The following is an 18,649-nucleotide window of genomic DNA, read 5'->3' as shown; positions in this document are numbered from 1 at the left end:
CTAAACACGGCAAACAATTTAGGTGCAGATGCTATTCGTTGAAGTAATGAAGATCCTCCACCACCAACGCAAGGTCAACCTCCATGATGAAGCAATGGCACACTGCCATTTCGACGATGCTCCGACGGAAAAGATACACCACCTGAAGAAGACCAGACGACGCCACGTAATAGCGGGACAATGCGATGCAGCCATGGCCCGACAACGCGAAATAACTAACGCAAGACCATGAACAACCAACCTTGACGTGCTTCTTCATATAGGCAGCTGGATGTCACTTGATAACGCCGAGTGGAATGTGCATGGACATCGAATACGAGAAATGGGATACCACCCCTCCCTTACGTAGCTTTCGCCTACAACCCAAAGTGCAAGAAACAATTCACATTACGCCGTTCGAGCTAGTTCACTGTAGGAACCAAACAGCAGCTTTCACAGCCGATAACAATCTGCAGCGCGCCGCAGAATCGCAACTCACCCGCATACGCATCAAGCACCAGCCAAGGACCGACAGCTGGCGCCACAATCTTCGACGACGCATTGTGAAATACCAGCCCGGCGGCTGTGCTTTGATTTGCACCCTGATCAGCCAAGGTAGACTGTGTTAAAGGTTGCGCTATTTTGGACACTACAAAAATTCGACGAATGTGCGCACGGGACTACGAGGCGGTGCGGGCAGGCGCGCAATTCTAGCGGCGCCACTCGGGCCCTTATTTACTCCAAGTTCCCCTTAATCCGTTCTACAATAGCTATCAAACTCAGCGCTCTATGAAAAAAATTAGCGATGATTACGTTACTTCCTAATGCGAAATTTGAGCGCAGCAAATAAGCTGTTTCACCTTTTCGATAGATTGAGGCAAAGAAATCGAGCAACGCATGTATGCGCTATCACAGAATTTTTTTTTATTTTTCACACGTATTCCTTTAACAAAGACTCCACTAACAGTTCTTGACAGTCATGAAGGAAGCTTTGTGGTCGGAGAAATAGACTGATATATGTTCGACTTGGTACACCAATGCTTGATTCTCAAAGACGAGATCTATACAAGTGCCTCGCGAGGTTGTCACAGCCGTGGGACGCGTTACGGTCGCTCTCTGATTGCCACCGCACAGGGCGAACGGCAGCGGCAATTTCGGCTCGGGCGGTGCACATATACAGATCCGCCGCCACCGATCTGGCTCTCTGATTGCCACCGCACAGGGGTTGCATTGGAGGAGGAGCGAAGAAAGGAATTAAGTTCGAGCCGGCGCTTTGACAACCGGAGACTCGCAGGAAGAGGGGTGAGGGGGGCGGCGTGTACACCCAGCGGCAAACGATGGGGGCAGAAGCGCGCGCAGCAAGCGGACAACACGATAAAGGGAAGAGGGAAGAGATAGCAGCGACTGACTGATGCCGCTGACGCCGATAGTGAGTCAACCCCAGCTTCGGAGTTGGTTTCAGGGACAACGCCGCCGATGCCGACACAAACAATATGATACCCTCGCTTCCGCAGCGCTAAGAACCAGGTCTAGCCGTGGGAAGGTGGTCACGTATTCGTCGACGTGCCGGGGCCTACGTGAAATAACCGGCGCGTCGGCAACTGAAGAGCACCCTATCCGCCACACAAGAACAGGGGGGGGGGACCCTTTCCTCCTCTTTCTGCATGGCGGCGACGGTGTTCTATGCAGTCACGTTATCTTGACTCTCTAGCGGCGTCAGCGGCATCCAGCGATATCAGTCGGTCGCTGCTAGCGCTGGGGGGATGAAAGGGGGGCGGAGCTGGTTACGAGGCCGACGACAACGCCGACGACGACGCGAAACCCAGGAACGGACGCCAAAGAGCTGCGCTCTAAAATGGTGTGGTCATTGCTGAAATGTAACTGTCATAAGTGATCGGGAAGGATAGCCCCAACTGTGGAGTATGCCGTTTCTCTTCGAGCGCCTCCGCTACAAAGCTGTGTCGCGTGCTAGCTGTGATTTCTACTAGAGAGAAGGTTAATTCGCTTCATACCGACGTTCCAGTTCCACAGTGACCAGCAGATTTCTGGAATTCCAGCCCTCGACACAGTGCACAACGCTGCCGTCACCGTGTGTGTCCCATATCAGCTTCGTCTCCCATTCACATCTGGGAACGTCAGTTTGCCGCGTGCCCTTGCGCCTTTCATTAGGCTTTTCGTACTTCGTAGTTTCAATTGTCCCTCTGCTTAATATCTTCGAGAGTGTCTCCTCGTCTTCACAGACGCCGACAGCCTTATGTGCGAAGCTGCAACGCGAAAGTCAGCAATTTGTAAAAGCTTGTTTCAAATTTATTTTCTGGACACGTTTTTTTTTGTACGTTTGCGTGTACCCCTCCTTTTAGGAAATACATATTCTAATGTTGATCGGTGATTCCTGTCTCTAAAGAGTCGTGCGCTCTACACGATGCACCACGCTGAAGCCGCCGCTGGTGGGTGGAGGCGCTGCCGAACCGTCAGGCAAGTGGCGCTGGATATACTGACGTATATGTGGTTACATGGTGCGCTCATGTGCCTCCTGGCTCTGGAGGCACGGTTTGTGATCTAGCTGTAGACTATATGACGTTGCTGGCGGCGGTGATGCGCTCACACCGTCCAGCTACGTGGCAACGGCGCTAGCAAGGGTATTTTCCTTTCGCTTCGAAGACGTGGCGGACGGCGCTTCAAAACGGCCACAAATCCGTGCAATTGAGATAGCCTTAACCATCTACTCATCCTACTTTCACGGATGAAGCGAGAATGGCTGACTGATATCTGCGGTGTCTTGGCCAAGATGCCTGGGTATGGGCTTGTCTCACTGTGTGTTATTAGCCGGGCGCTCCTTTGAGTTCACCTATTCTTGTATCGCAGCTCCCATTCAAGCTAGAGCTTTGACACGGGTCGTCGCTTGTCGTAAAAGATTTAGCCCTTAGGTGATGCTGCTTAGCTTTGAATTTCGTCTAAAAGAAGTTTTTGTAGCCAGTGTTGGGGTCACCGGCGGTGGTGACGCAAGATACGCGCGCAAAAGAGAAACGTTCCTTCCCTTTTATTTGCCACAAGATGGCGCGACATGAGAAGTGCGTATGAAGGAGGAACTCACCAGCCTGAAGGAGGAAAACGGCTAGTTTTTCGTTTTTCGCTTTCTTTTTTTAAGAGTGTAAGGGAGGCATGTCAAGCGTAATAAACGAATTTACAATAGCGTCTGGATAAAAAAGCACGATGACCAGACAAATCCATGTACATCCCACCTTTCCCATGGTGGCTCAGCAATTGTTGCGGCCGTGCTCCCCCTAGTGCATGGAACTTTATGGAATAAACTCAGCTTGTTTGACTGTGCGAGCGAATCCACGCATGCGCATTTTTCAACACTTCTTCCCTCTTCAACCACAGTCGAAGCTCGTGAATCAGCATGAAGCTCAGGACATAACGATGCAGCTTCTTGCGCTAGTCCTGTCTGATTCTAGTCTCTGTGTGTGTAACTTCATGCTACAATGCAAGAATATGTTCTAGTGCAAAAGGCGGGATCCACATCTGTATTATTTTGGCAGGATACGAACAGACTTTTGTAGACCAAGAAAGTTTAGCAAAAAAAAAATAGAAATTCTGTTTCTACTGTTTTGCCAAATGGTTCGCATGGGTGTAGGATGACAGAAGCTGCGACTGCATTCACGTAACTGCGCTAGTGCGTGCATCAACCTCTCTTGCAGCAAAAGAGTGGTTACGGTCTACCTCGAACCGCAGCCTGTCTGTGTATCAGGACCCCGTTTTCAATTTACATCTAGGAGCGTTGCGGTAACTAGGGAAGGCCAAGGGGACCAGTAATTGGTATGCAACCTCTGAAGAAGAGTTTGCATCAGTTTGTCTCACTTGCAAATACATTAGGTCACGTGCTTTCGCCAAGAGGACTTACATATGCGAGCAATGGGATGCATCGTTCGAGTCACGTGCGACGACAATCATCGCACATACCGCAAGAGTGTCTGACGCTTGCGAACGATGCTCAAAAGCTTAGAGGCTATTACCGTGCTGTGAGCCCGGCTCTTATTCGGGCTGAAAATATAGCCTGCAGACCGACATTTCAGTTTAAAACGCCACGACTATCTTCAGTGTGGTGTTCCATTTCTTGATAATCAAGCTCTGAGTGCGCATCTTTCTGAGCACAATATAGATAGGCGTTGAAGTTATGATCGATCCGTGCGGGAATTCGCTCGTCGACAGTTCCCGCAGAAGTTACGGCAACGCGAAAGAGGAGTCAGAGATGTGATGGCGCGCCTGTATTTTAGTGCGAAGCATTCTCGATGAGTGTAGCGAATTTTTTACAGTCATGTGTCTAACTGTTTTCGTGGGCAAAACTAAGCCTACAACATATGATTGAAAATCTGCTCACTTTTCGCTCGTGATGTCACGAGCGTGACTTTTCCTAACGCACCAGAAGTAGACTACAAGCCGCCGTCTTGGGAACACTACCTGTTGTGGTCATCACATGTCGTACCTCCGGTATACCTTTCACCGTTCCTCACGCAATAAAGACAGACATGATTGGCGAAATGAAATCATCAATTAATGAAAAACATTATTTAGCCATCTTTTTCGGTGCATGTAGCGGATGGAATTAACTAAGCATTCCCTGAGCCATACGCGAATTCAAACAGCGTATTGGTTCTCACTACAGTGTATTTCTAATGCAGTATCATGTAGCTGCTGCATATAGAAATGGCATGCTACAGCCTGCGCGATAAAGAACAAGCTACAAACGATCAGCGTCTCATTTTACCTTCATCTGTTTTAAGCATTATGTCGCGTTTCATGTGGCGGCACTTCTTTTATACAGCCATCATCTTCAAATTGCGCTGCACACGCAAGTAAATGAACCCTGTCCCACTCGTGGTTCAAACGACGGCGAAAAAAATGAGTTTGCATGTGCACACGGCGAGAGCACAGCGAAAACTGACTCGACTACTGACACAGCTTGTTTCTTCTCGGCTCCGTCATCATGTGCCATCATATTTGCAGCGTGATAAAGCGGTCTCCCTTGGTTCGTTGTATAACATATTTGACTAAATATTGTGCAACACATGTATATATAACGTTGAGAGTGACCAGCAGCATATTCAATTTAACAACTACAGCGCTCATCATGGTCGGCATGAAACGCAATTTACGACTGACGCCCAATCAATGACCGGGCCGCGAAACCGTCCCAAGTACGCGAGGCCTGACTGAGCTACGGCTATGCGCGACGCATGAGCTTTCGTCGCCGATGAAGCGCGGAAACTGCGAAGCAACTGCAGTTCCTTAGTGGTTGATGTTGGGAAAGGGGCACTGCAATTTATGCATAACATAGAAAAGTGAGCGTCCCTCGTCCAGCGATACGAACTGTCTGCCTAATTTGAACAGAGCCTGATATTCAGCAAAATTGTCGCATCGGGCAATAACCCGCTGCTTATAGCTAATTTAACTTGTATACCTTCTGCACAATCACGAGTCCTTACTCGAATAATTTATCCCCTGCAAATTGTTCATTTCACTTTCACAAGAGAGAGATGAAGAGGAAAGGCCGGGAGGTTAACCAGATATCGGTCTCCTGTTTGCTACCCTGTCCTGGGGATGGGAGACAGGGGTTAGAAAGAGGACAGACATGAAAGCGGTAAATCACACACACACACACGCACGCACACACACACACACGCACACACGCACGCACGTGCGTGCGTGCGCGCACACACACACACACTGTACTACACAAGGGCAAGTGATCGTAATGTTAACTATGAGTGCGGCACGTTTTTCCTTGACAGACAAACATTTTTTTACGTAGGTTTGTATAAACTGTGTTCAACACGCATAGCAAGCATCTGCTTCGCGGCAAAGAAGTGCAAACCCTGTAAGCATTCATTCTTCAAGTGAGATATTGCATCAATTAAAGTATTTTCTAAACACTGCCACACAGCGGCAAAGGTGTTGCATATGTTGAGTTAGAAGTTTACTAACGAGCTTTGCGTAATTACTTGGATAATGTCCAGCAATGCTTCCACTTGATAACAATGTTCACATGACAGGTTTATTTAGAAAGCGTTTATTATGCTAGGCACGGAAATAAATACAGTTCCGTTTATCATTTGGAGCATATATTACTCTACGAAAACGACACTGTCCTGTACTTAGTTTCCGAAAGATATTGCAAACAAAAAGTATACCCGTTTCGGGCAGTAGCAACAAATGAATTGATTCAGACAAAGCGCAAGAAAGCCACGTAAGGCGACAGAAATTAACGAATAGAGCGCTTCCCTTCTGTTGTCCAATGGGCCTTTTCATGCACTCCCTCAAGTTTTGTGCAACCAACTATAGCCCACCCATCTGTTCTCTTGAAGAAACCAATTACTGGACGGCACTTGTGTCACCTAATAAGCATCTGTAGGCTTTCTATGGGGCAACAGTAAATTGTCAGCGCAGTCTGCTCTCCTTCTGAAAGACTGCTTCTGCTCTTGCGCTGCAATCACGCCATTGGCGAGACTATTTGCTCTTGTTTACGCAATGAAAACAGGCACAACTTACATCATTAAATTGCGTTGTCTGAGCTGGTAGCGTGGTAAAATCACCAGTTGATGCTCAATATATATTATTTTGAACTGGCATAGCTACAGCAAATAAGAATAACATACTGAAACCTGCACGATGTAGAACAAGCTCAACAACGATAGGCGTCTTACCTTTCCTCGATTTGTTCTCAATACATTCATTCGTGTTTGCAGTGGTGGAAGCTTTCGTACCGCAAGCACTTTCGTGAAGCACTGGAAGCATGAGTAAATGGCACCTGTCCCCCTTGTAGTTAAACATGACGGCGAAAACTTGAGCGTGAATCCGCTCGCAGCGCCCCTTATGTGTTGTGGCTCCGTACTCACAATTACTATAAAGTTTGGAAACTTTATTCCTTGTAATCCCTTTTTGGTTAAAGCTTGCACAACACAAATATGTGAGGGGTGGATTGGGGTGGTAACGTATTTTGTTTAACGACTGCACCACCTATCGTGCTGGGCGTGAAACGCAATTTATGACTTCGGAGCAATCGCACAAAACTGTCCCAAGTGTGCGGGGTTTGACTGGTCGATGGCTCTGCATGACGCGGGCACGCTTGTTACCGAACAAGCGCGGCTAGTGCGAAGTAGTTGCAGTTATGTATTGCTAGATGTTGGCGAAGACAGCAAATGCAATTTCGGGGCAACATAGCAAAGCGAGCGCCATTCGTCAGAAGAAAAGAACTGCCTGCTTCATTTCAACTGGGCCAAAGAGTGCCACAGCAGTCAGCAGAATTGCAGCATCTGGTAGTCATACGCTAGATCGAGATAGCTTGTAAACCTCCTACACTTCCACGAGTGCTTACACGAGGAACAATTTCTTCTCAGCAAGATGTGCACTTCACTTTGAGAGGAGCATGAAAACAAAGTAGTGATGTCATCCGATAAAGGTTCATTTTCGTTCGTTGTTGTGAGGGTTAGTTTGGGCAGATCATTCGGTGGAAAGATAGCAAGGCTTACCGGGGTGCCTCTGCTAGCGTTCAAAAGTTTGCACAGTCGCGTCAAGCTAGTGGTGGACACAAATGCCTCGTTTTTTTGCAGCCGTGCGGTATCACCTGAATCGAAATGCCAAAGTGACAAAAGCTTTATTAGTTTTCGCTCTTTCCTGGCATTGAGTGCGCATGCGCGGTGATCAAACATTCTGCATTCGTGAATACATGCCACTTACACGGCATCGAAACATCAGGAATGGCTGATGAAAGAAGCTACGAATACACGCCTCCTGAGTTTATTATGACGGACGAGGCAACTGCAAGTACCAGCTGTGGCGGTACCACGGGCGCTTCCTCTGCTTTGAGCGCCTACGCAACGTGAGTTTTGCAACTTGTTAATTTTTTATTCAATACCGTTAGCCTTCGACACGACCCATAACATAGGAATGTATATCTGCACGTTTGTGCCCACCTAAAACAGGTCCTTTTGATAGGAAACTTGAGCTTTTAAATCGGAGGTTCTCTTATATCTAGACGCGTCGATGCGTGGGCGGTACGATAATATTGCCACGTTCAACGCAAAGTCAGCTCCTTTGCGCTCAGGACCACGTTTTTCAGAACATTAGGCGAACGTTCTTAAAGAAGAAAATATTGTATCTTTATGTGTGATTGTTGCACTGCACACCCGCCACAGGATGCTATAGCTCGAAGTCCCGGATTCAATCCCAGGTGCGACCGTGGAATTTTGATGAAAGACACTGAAGAAAGGTCGGCGTTTGCATTTAGGTGATTTTTACAGAAGGAACGTTGCTGAAAATTTATGTTCAGTCCAGTACTGCGGCATGCGTTTTTTAAGGGCAAGAAAGGCGCATAAATTAGAAAACCCACTTTTCTCGCTTGGAGTAGTTTGGGCGATGAAGGTATTTGCTTCTATTTTCATTGTTTTGACAAGTGAAGTTGAGATTACTGGTCTTTAAGTCGTTTTGTTTTTCAAAGAACTATATACCTTGGGCGAGATTGTGCCACACAGATAAAGAAGTTAAAAGTCATGGTATTCTAAGGTACGCTTTGCCATTTGTAAACAAATACAGTAGCACGTCACACTGCACTAGTTTTTTTTTGTGAAACATTGTAACGTTCGTAGAATATTTTTCGTGCTGTTCTCTCAATAAACCTTATCTTTCAAAGAATTCTGAGATAGCTTCGGGCGAGTGACACAGACGGAAAGTTAGCATGGCTTGAAAACAAATGTTTTGAACACCATTCTAGTCCATTATTATTTCATTCGCTCTAGTCGTTTTGTTCGCATGTGTTCAAATTGTTATTTGGCTAAGAGACAGAAATCTGTTCGTATTCTTCAGAGCATATCATCTGAACCCATAATTTTATATAACACCTAAACTATGACATATTAGTCATAGCCGCCGGATCCGTGAGTCATGATCGCAATTGGCGTGAAAACACCACATTCACCAGGGCGATGCCGAATCACATCAGAAAGATGCAAATACCAATTTTTTCAAATATTAGGGCAGGTTTTCATCCTTATTGCAGAAACCATCTGCACAGTGTCATTCTTATAATTCAACCCAATTTATTGACGCAATAAATATGTTCCATTCATCAATATCTTATTCCGAAATTATTGTTAGGATTCTCTCACTGTGGCCTATTAAGCAATCATTCTACACACCAAACTACGTCGGACCCATTGTAAGTACTTTAACAGTTAACTGACATTGTTTGTGCAAGTGAAGGTGCCGTTTTGACTATAGTTGCTGAGTGCTCTCCTCCGTGTTCCGGGTGTTCCGTTCGTCCTATGCCAGCCAGCATTGTCAGTCGTTGATGGGAACGAAAAATTACAAGCAACCCGTTTACGAAACATGACTTTACTTTTTCAGGGCTTTCTTTTTATAAAACATCAATTCAACCATTTTTGTCACAGCTACTAATTGTCAGACGAATAATTTATTAAACGCAGCATTCCTGATGACGCGTGGAAGTACCAGTGAAACACACAGCCCACGCCGATAACCGACTGGACTTACAACGTCGAAGGTACGTAGGTGATGGCCATTTGCCACCGGTGAAACATGCGGAAATAGTTCGCAACAAACGTAGGAGATATCCTCTAGGGTTACCGCGGCAGCGGTACATTTCGTGCGTAGAAGGAGGCACTTTTCCATTGCCGTCAAGACCGTTTCCGCATGAGCCAGCTTATAAAAGTCCTTGCTGAGAAATTTGTGCTTATCTTATATATGCAAATTCATACATAACATATGCCGTAGAAGCTGCTGAATGAATATGTTCTTGTACCGGTAAGCTCGCAAAGGACACTCCTAAATATTGGCGGAAACCAAGACTTTTCATTCCATGCAGTGGCTAATTCACTCGTAAATGGAATCATCACTTGACCATTGGTATACAAGATTATTTGGTAAGCAGAATCTCAGTGGGTTTGTCCTACTTACATCGTGATGTTTCCCTTAAACTGTTCAAGCTGGTTGGCAAATCAAGGGCTTCGATGCGAATGCAGAGTAAGATGTGGAATTAGGGCAGCATTTGAGATGTCTTCACTGGAGGGTCGTAACGGTACTGTCACATTCTCCGCACAGTGCGACAATCGCTCACCCATAGAATGTTACGAGCAGCGGACGTATCCCGCTTCAGCCCAATGCAGAAGTTACAGCATGTGATTTGGGGCAGCACAAAGCAGTTTATATTTAAGCTTTCGTTCTTTTATACCAAGCAAGCCAAGTCGCAGCCGCAGCTTAAACAACCTTCACAATTTATTGAAATGTAGCACAAGGAGGCACAAAATTGTTAGGTAGTTCTTCGCGCTTTTATTTATTTTTATTTCAATATTACTGCCAGCCTCTGGTTAGAGGCCTTAAGCAGGAGTGGTGACATAGATGACGAGTAAGACTGAGTACAAGGTGTGAAGCATGAGCATAATGAAATAGCACTGAATTTGAAAACATAAGCAGCGTGTCATTTGCGAGAACGTAGCAATTTAGCGCTAACAATGTGAAATTATTCCAGAAGAAAATGTGAAATGCTCTTAGCGCCAAGCTGACAAACATTTAGGAGACAGAAAAACTAAACTAGAACAATATATGTATACCACGCGTGGCAAACGATTACAGAACATACATCCTGTCAGGCAAATATAATGTGGTAGTGTGTAAAAAAAAATGTGTAAAAATGTGTAGCAGTGGCAGAAGCATCAGAAAACACGTGTGTTCAGTTATGTGGAAGGACAAGCCGAAAAGAAAAGAAAAAGGAAAGGAGGGCAGGGATGTACCTCGGTCATTTACACAATTTCTTGAAGCAGCTTTAAGAATGATTCGATGGTGTCGCAGGCAACCACCGCAGCAGGAAGTAGATTCCATTCCCTAATGGTTCGGGGAAAATATGAATTTCTAAACGCTTCTGTTTTGCACTGGTAATCTTTAAGCTGCTTAGCGCGGCTAGACCGAGTTGATCGACGAGCTAGAGGCTCGGTATACGTGTCCTTGTCGATGCCCAATTTTCCATGATAGAGCAAATACATGTACTTTAATCGTTCTTTAAATCGCCGTTTTTGCAGGGTAACCAGTTCTGCTGTTTCGAGCATAGTGCTTGGTGATGCATAACGACTGAAGGAATTGAATACAAATCGTATCGCCTTTCTCTGAATTTTTTCTACCTTTTTTATGTTAATATCGCTATGTGGATCCCAGACGACGGACCCATACTCAAGAATCGGGCGGACGAAAGTTTTGTAGGCTAGTAGTTTTATCTCATGGGGTGAATTTTTTAAGCAACGCCTCAAGTAACAAAGCTTCTGCATGGCTTTCTTTTCTATGTATGACACGTGCTCATTCCACTTTAAAACCGAGCTGATAACTACACCCAAATATTTATAGCTTGTCACGCGGTCTAAAATATGCCCATCGATCGAATACTGGTTGTTTAAAGGGTGTCGTTTCCGCGTCACGGTCATCGCTACAGTTTTTTTCGCATTGATTTTCATTTGCCATGTGCTGCACCATGATTGCACTGTAGACAGCGAGGTATTTAAAAGCGATTGGTCAGCGGGACAACGGATTTCTTTATATAAAACGCAATCGTCAGCAAACAATTTTATTTTAACTGGCAATTCCTGTGCAATATCATTGATGAAAATTAAGAAAAATAATAAGAAAATAAGAAAATGCCGTAAATCGTTACCAAATAACTCAACTATAGGCTTCTGTACCATTATTTTTGTTGACAGAGCACCAATCACAGTGCTCAACAATTTTTGATGCGTGTGCTACTACCTAGATATTAATGATTTGTTAACAAGAAAATCTGCGCCAAGCCGAAACACTGGCATTCCAAACTGAAGGTTCGTTTTTGTAAAGTTAGTAGCATTCCTTGGATACGTAAAGCATCATTTCTTGTGCCAGTATCTTTACAACCTCTTTCGCCGCCTGACGAACATTGCGGCTTCAACGGCGTGCCTGATAAAATTCAGAATGCCAGACAATAAAAATGATTTCCTTAAATTACGCCAAAGCAATGACACTGCTGTTCCTCCGTAGTCAAAGATGATGAAACCCAAATATTTATGTCCGGTGGTTGGGAATCCGCGTTTATTCTTTTCTGGGACGTGCAAAGGCGCAGAGATGCAGGCATGTTCATGTAACAATGCCATAAGCATTGTTAGCCCATTTCGCCCTGCCTTTTTCGTTCTAAATAAAGCTTTATTCAACAATGCGGCGTGTCCCTGCTGTTCTAATGCTAATTCCAGTAGCGTCGATGGTCATCTTGAGGAATGCTCGGCCGCAACTTCTGCCTTCTAGCTCTATCGCGTTTTCTTGCCAATTTCACGCTATTTCTGCGCAAGTATAGGCAAGATGTGCACCTAGGTACAGTACTTGCAGCGCTATCCACACAATCCGCACATTTAACGCTCTTCGGCACTTTCCGTTGCACAGTTCTGTGGCATTGCCCCGTGAATTACCACTTCCGCGTTTCTTTTCCAAGCTAATCTGTTGTCAGCAATACGACTAGCATATGCGCATTGAGCAATCTTTTTGAACGGTGTCCTATAGTCTATTGATGGCCTACAATGGAAGATTGGCGAGAACAGCCGTTTTAGCGTTCGTGATGAGCTGCAAAACACGCGCTGCTTACAGTCGGTGCTTCGAAACTTCAGCTAACGGAGTCACCGAATGGGTTTCGGATAACCAGTTTCTAAAAGGCGAGTAGGTTGTTGGATGACGCAGCTGTCTGTCATAGATGAATAAATAAGGGGCATACGCCAAACAAAAATTTAAAATCCCTCGGTATAAAGGCGACCTCTCAATTTTCTTTGTAGTCTATGGTTGCTGCTCGTAATAGTTGAACAACAAGCAAGAACTTCGTGAGCCATCTATTGTGCTTATTACTGGATAACACAGCAAATATATTGGGTCAAAGTTTCCACGCACAAAAAACCGACATGTCGTTTTTCACTTCGAGCACTGTGGTGTTCTGTTCGCGGTTTCAGGAAAAACGTGATAACCTTAAGAAACCAATACTGCACAATCTTGATCGTGCTTGGCTTCTTCATCACGGCAGAATTCTTGCATGCATTCAAGAAAGTTGCAGAAAGAAAAAAGCACTGCATGCGGAGGCATTACAGTAAAGTTTTCCTACCACAAAAAGCTTCTTGCCTGACACAATAAGCATGAAATATCGATTTCCCATGAATTTCCCCTTGCACTACGGCGAATGAACAATTTACTATACGTTTATGCCATACAGGCGCCGCTGACAATGGCATCACAAGTTGCCAGCCACTGGGGTGCGTCAGTAGCAGCAATAACGCAAGGCCCAGCGCAAGCCGCGCTGGCATGGAGGAAGCATCAGGCAATTTTGAAGGCGGCCCCACGTAAGTTCATATTTAGAAAAGTTCCAATGCAAAGCAACTCGAAGACGACTGGGATAGGTACCCGTGTAATAATCATGCCTCTACTTCCTAATTTCTCCATGGGAGGCCTATTTCTGATGGCTGAAACAGTACTGCAACGGCAGTTTTGAGCGTTCGGCCGGAGCAGCCTGCCTTGACATACTTCATCGTTGCAGCAGCGTGACCGGACAAGCACAGAGTAAGGAGGGAACACCACTTGTCACCGTGCACAGCCCATGCCACAACCACGAAATTACACAAGCTCACCCAATTTTCGATCGTGTTAATACACTTCAATGTGCGGTACACTTGTAGGTTTGTAGCCTGCTTACTCACTCCCCGCTATGGAATGTATAGATTCTAAAGGAAAGATGCTGATCTAAGGCACATAAAATGAAACGGGAATATGTCCAAGTTTACGGAGGCAATTCGGCATGGGTAAGCAGAGCGTAACGTAAGCAGGTAAGCAAGGGTAAGGCAAGCAAGCAAGCAAGCAAGCAAGGGTAAGCAGAGCGTAAGCAGAACGCTCTGCAGTAAGCAGAGCGTTCGAAGTTAATCTGAAGTCGACCACTATGGCGTGCCTTATAATCACACCATGGTTTCGGTACGTAATAACCAAAGTTAAGATTCTTATAGTCACGTGTTTTCAAAGAGGACTGGCGACGTTTGATAAGGACCACTGGCCCCTGAAAAAGAGCGGCGGTTGGATCAGGCTATCGAGTGGGTGGTGTTAGAACATGCACGTCTTCATTCGTATCCTTCCCGTCTCTTCTTTTGCCCTGTCCCCGCTACTGCAGGTGGCAGTATTTTCATTTTTTACCCCCATGAAAACGTTCCCAAGACCACAAGAAGAAAACTATTAGGTATCACTTTGTTAATCAGTTGCCGAGCCGCATGTATTTAGCCGGCCGTTGATAGGCAGTTTGCACTTCGCACGATACGTACCTTTGACACGTGATACGTTAAGCGGGGTGCGCATGCGTATCTAACACCGATAAGACGGCAAGTTGAAGTGCTTGTGTAACCAAGTGGCAGCATCCTGACCAGCCCAGACGACCCCACTTTGATTTCAGTAGGCAGAAATTGTAAAATTCACGTCAATGTGCTTGGGACGATTTCGCCGGTGCAGGAGCAAGTTACGCCTCTCAGTTCAAATCAGGACCCGCTGTCTTCTCTCGAAAATAGTCTGCTGTTAGTACCATCGCCTTCCCTAGGCGAGTCGACTAGGGAACTTGAAGACTGTCCAGCAGCAAATCGCCATCGTCGACTCCATGGAAATGCAACGACCATGCTCGCCATAACCCGCAGCAACTCCGCCACCGAAGAAACACGAGCAGGATCTGTGGAAACAAATCAACTGCTGGCAACTAGTGCGTTCGTCCTTCAACCCCCCCTCCCCCCCGCTACTTTCTTCACTCCGGCTGCTAGGTGAAGGGCGGGCTGAGGGCTTTTCGTGGAACTAGGCAAAAGCCGGTGTACACGCTGTTTGACGGCTGGATAAGTGCCGAGGGAAGCGAGGTGATTTGAGTCGTCTAATTAACTGTGCCTAACAATTCGTCGTTGTGGTTCCCACCCTGTCAACCTTTTCTCAGGTTTCTAGATAATGGTGGGATGAGCGCGTTTAGTCGTTGCGCACGCCGCGTCGACGTCTGGATAGGAGGTGCACTGGTTTCGCGCGGAGAAAACGTTCAATGAACATCATTGGTGCTGTTGAGACGTAACATTATTCATCTTTTTCCGAGGACTGCATTGCCCTGCTAGCAACTCAGTGTTGTGGTTCAGCGCAAGAAGGGCCGGCTTTTTTGGAACTTATTGAAATGTTATCTTGGAATGCATCTGTTTAGTTTCGCCGCCACCTGTCTGTGTAATCAGATTCCATGCGTGTGGCGATTGCGTAGTAATTTCTGGAAGAGTAGCGGGCCCCAGCACTATTTTGGGTATTCCGCCTAATTGCATAATTAGTCAAGATTAATTAACCCACATTTGAAGCAACTAAGTCAGGCAACAAAATCCCGATAAGAAGGTGCAGAGCGTGTTACAAAACGTCCGATTAGAGAGTTTCCAACTTTCTGTCTATTAGGCATTAGTGTATTCCTGCTTACTGCTGATGCCCGCGAAATAAAAAAAATACCACGTGACATGTACGCTTGGACGACGTGATTGCACTGCTCCCAAACACTCCGCGTACAAAGGAACATAGAATTTATCCGGATGTGCTGCCGCTGCACCTGCTTATCGCCATCATAAACCACTGCGAGAGAAGCACCTCGGTGACGTCAGTCAGACAGCCAGAGCCTGCGTCACTGCCCTGTCGCTGTTTAAGCGTCAGCATGCTATGCAAGATGCACTGCTCTTTGAAACGCGAAAATTTTAGGAGCGCTGCAATCACAATGGTATGCGGGCATATCAAGTGGTATTTTTATATTTCGCTGGCATATGCAGTAAGCGGAAAAACATTCCTAATAGAAAGTTAGACTGTTTAATTGGGCATTTCAAAAAGTGTGCTGCAAGTTCCTAATTGAATTTTTTAGCCTAACTTCCTTGCCTGAGAATTTCGTCAAGTAATCGTATAATTAGGCAATCCATCTCCCTCAATTCATGCGTAGGCAAGCTGATCGAACAGGCCTTAGCACGCATCAACACTCACTTCGAAGACAACTCGATCTATCCCCACACCATCATTAGATTTCACCCTTACCTTTCTTCTCAAGACTCTATGTAGCAGCTCAAACATCATGTACTAAATGACCGTTCCCGCAACACGAAAGGCATCCTCGGGCTCGGCCTTACCGGAGTTTTTGACAGTATTTCCCATGCAGCTATCCTTGACCTGCAGTACCACCTCCACCTGGGAGAGCGAGCCTACAATTACATCCGTGACTTACTCGGCAATCTCACGGCCCCCCTCTCGGCCGGGGATTTACGATCAGACCAGCTTCCCCTTGGCCACAAAGGCACCCCGCAAGGTTCAGTTACCTCTCCCATGCGGTTTAGGTTGGTCATGATTGGCCTTGCCGAGCAACTACAACGAGTCAATATCAACCATACCATCTACGCTGACGGCATCAGCATCTGGGCGTACCAAGGCAGTGATGGTCAAGTGGAGTCAGCCCTCCAAATGGTGATTGACACGGTTGAAGCCTATCTTCAAGGAACCGGACTGCGCTGTTTGCCGGCTAAATCGGATCTTATTCACAAGTTCATTCAGTGGGGTCGCTCTCCGAAACACCAGTCTGATCACCGACCCTGTGACGCCATCACCCTACGCATTCAAGAGGGCAGTCCTATCACACATGTCCCTAATATCCGGGTCCTCGATCTCAACATCTCTACCAACGGCCACAATGCTTTTGCTCTCAAGAAGATCTGTGTCCAATCTCAAAGCAACCTACGCCTTACTAAACGTATCTCCAACCAACGTGGGGGACTCTAGAAGAAAGCCTTCTCCACCAAGTGCACTCCTTTCTTATGTTACATTTCCTGCTTTGCTGCTACCTCAACCGGTACCAGGCTGAGCAAAACAAGCTCGACACCCTCATTCGAGGGTTCTACTAGCAAGCACTTGGCCTCCCGCATTACACCAGCGCTGAACTGTTCAACCAACTGGGAGTGCGTACACCCTTGCCCAACTCTTTGAAGCCCAACAACGCTCTCAACTTGAGCGGCTCACCCTTACTGAAACGGGATGTTTTATTCTATCCACACTTAGCTTCCCTTATGATCAGCAACAGGGACCCGAACAATCCATGCCGACTGACATCCGTAGCTGGATCTACATTGACGCTATCCCTAGAAACATGCACGCTGAATATAACAGGGCCCGGCGCCAAGCTTGCACCGGAGCTATCATAAAAGCCCTTGCTCAAGTACCTTGCGTCACATTTGTTGATGCAGCCCAATATTCCCATGGCACACGATTTGTGGCCATCGCCACACGCGATAGTCCTACACCACGACTCCAAAGTCACTACCCCCACTGCCGGGACGGCTGAAGAAGTGGCCATTGTCCTGGCCACTCTACATCCCACCTGTCACACCATCGTGTCCGACTCTCGCTCAGCTGCCAATAACTTAATCAAATGCCTATTTTTCCTGAAGCTCTTAGTATCCTCTGCCAGGTACCACACTCTAAAGACAGCATGATTTCCCTGACATGGATCCCGGCCCATGCGGGCCCTGTCCAACCCCACCTTCCCAATCTCAACCAAGTCACCCACTCCATTGAGAGAGGCCTAGTCAACTGCACCGGAGTCACTGGAGAAGAGTTGGACACCACGGACAATCTGACCACTTATAACGGTCTCGTTACGGCGTTTTACTTCAGTCGCCGAACCTTCCCCGCCTCACCCCAAGTTCAGCCCGCCGCAGCCTACCACCCTGCGGCTTCCACCTTATATTCCCAGACGTTTACACTATCCCCAACTGCCGGTGCTGTGGGACTCATCTGGCTACGCTTTCGCATGTGCTGTGGGTGTGCTCATCTCAGTACACACACTTTAACACCACGACCAGCTCATCAAGATTGCGTGAAGCTCTGCGGAGCTCCGCTCTCGACGACCGCACCTGGGCGACCCAGCACGCCCGTGAGGCGGTGGCGAGGCAAACCCTCGACATCCCCTCATAGAGGCCTAGGCCCTGTCATCATAAAGTGCTGGTTTTTAATAAAGGCAGAAATTTCCAACGTTATCTTCTTCAGGGGATGGAGCTTTCGTAGCACGTCAAGGTTGGCGTCCGAGAAAAAAAATAGGATGCCGTCGAGCGGCAAAACATGCCTTGGCAGCTCCGTCGGGACGCGTTGAAAAATGACGCTACGTTGTTTCCCAGATGGGTGTGCATGTCTCCGCCATTAACAATCGCTAAAGGGCCAGCGTCGCTGTTTTTTGCGCGAGTTTGAGAAGATAAGCGGAACACGTTAAGAAGTGCCTCGACAGTTTCTGGCGAGAGATCAATGACGCAGGCGTTTGAGCACTCCCCATACTTGGGCCGATCCCGAAGACGCTGCAATACCGCACGACCACTGTTACATTCTGAACAGCTTGCTGCGTGCCAAGGTGCCACAAGTTGATGCCCCAGCCAATATAAATAATAGTGTGCACCTTTGCGCACGCATTCACGGAATATGTCTATCTTTCGAAGCGCCTGCGTAGGCGAGTCATCCCGTAATCTCAAGTTCTGTAAATCAACTTTTTTACCTCGAACAAAAATCGCAGTAGGCGTTTAAGAATGAGCGTTGTTGCATGCAAATACAG

General features: G+C 46.7%; 1 long non-coding RNA gene across 1 annotated transcript; it reads left to right on the top strand.

Moving 5' to 3' along the window:
* The first annotated feature begins 7,080 nt into the window (after positions 1 to 7,080).
* LOC135921647 (uncharacterized) lies at positions 7,081 to 13,599 on the top strand. Its single transcript, XR_010570572.1, has 4 exons — positions 7,081 to 7,858; positions 9,462 to 9,538; positions 13,256 to 13,382; positions 13,512 to 13,599. It is a non-coding gene; the product is annotated as an uncharacterized lncRNA (long non-coding RNA).
* The last annotated feature ends 5,050 nt before the right edge of the window (positions 13,600 to 18,649 follow it).

The sequence above is a fragment of the Dermacentor albipictus genome, unplaced genomic scaffold, assembly GCF_038994185.2.
Source record: "Dermacentor albipictus isolate Rhodes 1998 colony unplaced genomic scaffold, USDA_Dalb.pri_finalv2 scaffold_15, whole genome shotgun sequence".
Classification (NCBI taxonomy): domain Eukaryota; kingdom Metazoa; phylum Arthropoda; class Arachnida; order Ixodida; family Ixodidae; genus Dermacentor; species Dermacentor albipictus.
This window is presented reverse-complemented; position numbering and strand designations above follow the sequence as displayed.